The sequence below is a fragment of the Myotis myotis genome, unplaced genomic scaffold (genome assembly GCF_014108235.1).
Source record: "Myotis myotis isolate mMyoMyo1 unplaced genomic scaffold, mMyoMyo1.p scaffold_m19_p_2, whole genome shotgun sequence".
NCBI lineage: Eukaryota > Metazoa > Chordata > Mammalia > Chiroptera > Vespertilionidae > Myotis > Myotis myotis.
Window position 1 is genome coordinate 208,358,454 of NW_023416324.1, and position 5,814 is coordinate 208,364,267.

Below are 5,814 nucleotides of genomic sequence, written 5' to 3' on the forward strand. Positions count from 1 at the left end.
CTCTACTCCATACCCATCCCTACCTCCACCTCCACCTCCACCTCACCATCTCTACTCCTACCCATCCCTACCTCCACCTCCACCTCCATCTCTACTCCATACCCATCCCTACCTCCACCTCCACCTCCACCTCCATCTACTCCATACCCATCCCTACTTCCACCTCCACCTCCATCTCTACTCCATACCCATCCCTACCTCCACCTCCACCTCCACCTCCATCTCTACTCCATACCCATCCCTACCTCCATCTCTACCTCCATCTCTATCTCCATCTCATCTCTTCTCATCTCCATCTCATTCCATCTCCATCTTCATCTCATTTTTTAAAAAATACGTTTTTATTATTGCTTTTCAGGAAGAGAGGAAGGGAGAGTGATAGAGAGATAGACACATGGATGAGAGAGGAATGTCATTGATGGGCTGCCTCCTGTACTCCCCCTATTGGGGACTGAGCCCACAATTTAGACATGTGCCCTGACTGGGAATCAAACCGGTGACCTCTTGGTTCCTGGGTTGACACTCAACTCCTGAGCCACACCGGCTGGGCCATCTCATTTCTTTTCATCTTCATCTCATCGCATCTCATCTCATCTCATCTCATCTCATCTCATCTCATCTCATCACTTTCCCCATCTCATCTTTGACTTCATTTCCACTCCATCTCCATCCCTGGTTCTAGCTCCATCTATCTTTATAAAGCAACTAGAGGCCTGGTACATGAAATTCCTGCAAAGGGGGGGCAGAGGTCCCTCAGTCCGGCCTGCACCCTCTCCAATCCGGGACCCTGCAGGGGATGTCAGAAAACTGGCAGTCAGACATCCCTCTTGCAATCCAGGACTGCTGGCTCTTAACTGCTCATCTGCCTGCCTGATCACCCCTAACTTCTCTGCTTGCCTGCCTGATTGTCCCTAACTGCTCTCTCCTGCTGGCCTGATCGCCCCTAACCACCTCTGCCTCAGCTCCCACCACCGTGGCTTTGTCCAGAAGACGTCCAGTCTAATTGGCATATTACCATTTTATTAGTTTATTATATAGATGAGTGGCCTCAGAGGTGGTCACAACCCCTTGGGACTGGACCCTGGAAATGGTCTATGACAGCCAACCCAGGCTGCGCATGGGAACTGAGGTCCTCCACCAGGAGCTGGGCACAGTCACCACAAACCCAAAAGGGGCAGAGCCCAGGCCAGTCCGTTCTCCTGACCACCAAGCTCCGCTGCTGACTTCTGTGGCACATCCTTGACTCTGGAGGGAGAGGGCAGGGGCAGTGACTTGGTGGGTGGTGCTGATAAAGGCCTTGATGAGGAAGAAATGAATACGGGGCAGCGTTTCCTGCGGGCGTTGGGCATGCTGATGGCGGGTTGATGGAATGTGTGTCTGCCGATCTGACCCCAGCATAGGGCTCCTCCCGCCCAGCTGAAGGCAGCCCCAGGAAAATGAGGGCACTTCCTCCTCCTCCTTCTTGGAGGCACCTGTGTCGCAGAGTATATGTCTTTACTGAGAACGCACATTTTGCTATGAAAATGCAACCAGAGAACTCATTCAGCCAGAAGCTGCCAAAACACACAGCACTCACCTCCCTGAACACCTCCCCAGGTGTGCGCACACCTGCACCTGTGTTTATCTAAGGCGACCTGCACCCCCAGGCCAACCACCCCAAAAGTGAGGTCGGGCCCCTAAGCACACTTTCTTCATCACTCAGCATTTCCAGGCTTTCTAGTTATTACACCACTAACCACGTTTCTTTCCTTTTTTAAAAAAATTATTGTTATTGATTTCAGAGAGGAGGGAGAGGGAGAGAGATAAAAACATCCATGGGCTGCCTCCTGCACGCCCCCCACTGGGGATCGAGCCCGCAACCCAGGCATGTGCCCTGCCCTGGAATCGAACTGTGACCTCCTGGTTCATAGGTCAGCGCTTAACCCCTGAGCCACGCAGGCCGAGCCCCGTGTCTCTATTAGCGTTGTTGTTAACTGAGCCGGAGAAATCGGAGCCCCTGGTCTCAGTGACAGAGATTTCTGACCCCTGAATGGTTTTCTTGATTCAGTTCATCTAAGGCACGAAAATGGCCGCTTTGATTTTTGGAACGTCTCTCCTGTGCTGGGTGCAGCCTGCCCCTCGTAGACCCTCCGGGAGCTGGGAGGAGGTTTAGCCACCTTCGCGACTGGAGAAAGGGTGCTTCGGGCTGTGCTCCTTTTGCCCTTGTGCTCCTGCCGTCTACAGAAGCCGGAAGCCGAAGCTGAGAGCCAGCCTGGCCATGTGCTCAGCCTGGTGGCCCAGTGGGAAGTCACCTGGGAACTAACCCCTCCCACTGACCCCAGTGCTGGGCTCTGCCCGTAGGAGCCTGGGTCGGGGCAGGTCGTGCGGGAGGCGACAGGTGTCAGTGTGCTTGACAAGCTCCTGGTGATGCGACCGTGCAGCCAGGGCAGGGGACCCCGGACCAGAGGATGTGTCCGAAGGTGACACAGGGCCAGGTAAGGGCAGACTGAGCCACCCACACCCGCTGTGGGCACAGTGCGGAGGCGGGCAGGACCCTTCCGGGCTTCAGTGGAGCTGTTGTCACCCTCAACTAACTGTCCCTGCTTCGGGGCTCCCTGCCCGCTGTGCTAGGGTTTCTGGGTCCCTGAGGATCCCCCCGGGAGCTGGGCACAGCCTCTGTGCCCTCGAAGGCACTATCCTGTGTTCACTTCCCCGAGGGACCAGTGGTTAGCCCAGCATTTTGACCACAAGGGCCTGGGGAATGTGGGCTAGAGGGGGAGAGGGGGTCACATGGGGCAATGTCTGTTGGGGTGACAGAGCCTCCACAGCTCTGCACCTCGCTTTCTACGAAGGGTAAATCGAGCCAGTCCTGGGTCAGCAGCGACAGGACTCGGCCGCAGGTGGGAGTGTGTGAGGCTTGTATCACGGATGGGCCCCTCAAGGGGGTGGGGGGACTGTGACGGGGACAGGTCAACGCAATGGTTTCCCGACCGCTCCTTAAGCAGGCTCGCCGCTCATGGGGCTTGGGGGCGAGACGCCCCTTGGTGGGCAAGTCCTGCCACAGTCACACAAGCTGGCCGCCCCTCCTTTCTCTGGGGGCCCCTCCCACAAACAGCACCCACTCCACACCCACCGGCTCGGCCCAGACCTTGCCCTCACGCCTCTCCTCTCTGCTGTGTGATGTCCGGGGGTGGCTGGACAAATCACTACAAACTGGGTGACGCGAAGCAGCAGAAACGTATACTGTGTCACAGTTGTGAAGGCCGGAACCCAAAGTCTAGGTGTGGGCAGAGCTCCCCCGGCCCCGAGGTTCTAGGGAAGGGGGGCTCCCCCTGCCTCCCCCAGCTGCTGGCAGCTTCTGGGGGCCCTTGGCTGAGGCCAGGCCCTCCAGCCTTCAAGGGCAGCGTCTTCACATCTCTGCCTCCTTAGCACAACCTCTCTGTCTGTCAGGCCTCCCTCTGCCTCCCTTTATCAGGACGCATCACGGCACTGGGGCCCCGGGAAGGTACAGGGAAGTCTCCCGTCTCAAGACCCTTAGCTTACTCCCATTGGCAAAGGCCCCTCTTCCAAATGAGGTTAGTTCATGCTCTACAGGGTCTATGGCGCCTTTGCAGGGCACTTTTCCCCTATCCAGGCTCTTTACCCCTAAACTGGACTCCCAGGGTGCTCCCTGCCCTGCAGGGCTGGCCTTCCCCTGTCCTCCGCCCTGGAGGGCAGAGGCCAGTTCAGATCAGCCTCCTTCTCCACTGACCGGCGCCTGCTTCCAGGAACCTCGCGGCCCATGGCAGCCTGGCTCTGACCGCTGGTGACTCACACTCCTTCCTCGAGGCCCGGGGAGGGCGGCCAGTCTGGCCCCGCAGGAAACGCAGGAAACATAGTGAGGTATTTTCCCATCCTGCGGAACCCACATTTCACAACTGGTGGTGAGGTTTTCACCGTGAGTGCACGTGGGTCTCCTGTTAACCTGAGTGGCAGGGGCTCGGCACCTGGCGCCCCGGAGGGCGGGGTGGGTGGACTCAGGCAGACCAAGCCCCTGGGAGGCCCTGGGAGGGGTCAGTGGGTCAGGCTCCCCTGGGCTTTGAGGCTCTGCTGGACTCAGACCACAGCCCGGTTGTCATGCAAAGAGGGAGCCTGGAGGGGACAGGCAGCCTCGCCCACGGTCCCTGTGAACTGGGGTACAACAGCATCGACTCTGGCCGGGACCCCACCCCCGTGGGCCCAGGGAGTGTGAACTTAAACTGGCTGGATCGCCTGGAGGCTTGTTTATATTTTCACGAAGAGTCCAGCTTCGGGGCTGATGTGTGTGTTGGTTGGTGCGCTTCCTTTCCTTCCCCGTCTTTGGTCTTTGATGGAGGGATGGAGACCCTGTGCTCCTGGAACTCTGTGCAGAGGGGAGGCCGGAGGCTGTGCTCACGGGCTGGCTTTTACAGTCTCTGTGGGTTTTTAAAGCCCTTGTCTGCTTCCTGGAATGTGGCTTTTACTTGTAACAAAGCAAATGTTTTAATGTTTGGTTTCCTTTAGTAAATAAATATCTGCCCCAACAAATGTCAGAGAAAGGCTACAATAATAAACCCAAGGGCGGGACGGATGGAGGGAGAGGTGGTCCGCCCACCCCCTCGGCACAGGCCTCGGATGGGATTTTCCAGGGAGGTCACACCCAGGACTCCTCCCAGGCCCTTCAGGACCCCGCCAGTTTCCTCACTTCAGAGTGTGAGCTTCTCTCCAGCCTGGGGGCGGGTGGGGGGCGGTGCAGAGGCCCTTGGCCTGGTGTTTCCCACCCAAACTGAGGGCTGGGACCCCTGCGCTCCAAGGGAGGCCTCACGCCTGCCAGTGCTGATGTCACATCCGTGTCTTAAAAAGTGCAAGACTGGCTTTTAGCCTGAGCCCTGGGGCTCCTGGGGCTGGCGGCCCTCTGAGAGCCCCATCAGAGCAGGAGGCCCGGCCTCTGGACCCCACCCCCCAGGTGACCAGTCACTTCCCCCGAGGGCGAGGGGCAGCCACCAGCACCCCATAGCCCCACCGGGAAGCCTCCTAGGAAGTCGCACAGCCCGCGGGGCCCGCACCTGAACACAGTCCCCATGTCACACTTCAGCCTGTGTCTCCTCCTCTGGGTCACCATCACAGGAGGGGCTGCCTGAACAACAGTGATGGAAGGTGTCCAAGAAGATCGACTTCTGGTCTGATCACACTCACAGTCACACACATCAGACCCTCACACTAACTCACACTCATGCACACTCACTCACACTCACAAACACATCACACCCTCACACTAACACACATGCACACACACTCACACACCTGCATGTACACACACACCACATCCTCACTTACATACACTCATGCACATCACACACTACCATTCACAAACACATCATACCCTCACACTAACTCACACTCATACACACTAACTCACAAACACATCACACCCTCACACTAACACACATGCACACATTCTCACACACTCACACACTCACACCTGCATGTACACACATCACATCCTCACACACACTCATGCACATCACACACATTCACACTCACACGCACCCATCACACACATCACACACATCACATCCTCACCCTCCACACACATCACATCTTCACTAACACATACTCATACACCTCACACACACACACACACACACACACGCACACATACACACACTCATGCACATCACACACACACTCATGCACCTCACACACACACACACGCACACGCACACATACACACACTCATGCACATCACACACACACTCATGCACCTCACACACACACACACACACACACACACACTCATGCACCTCACACACACACACTCATGCACCTCACACACAC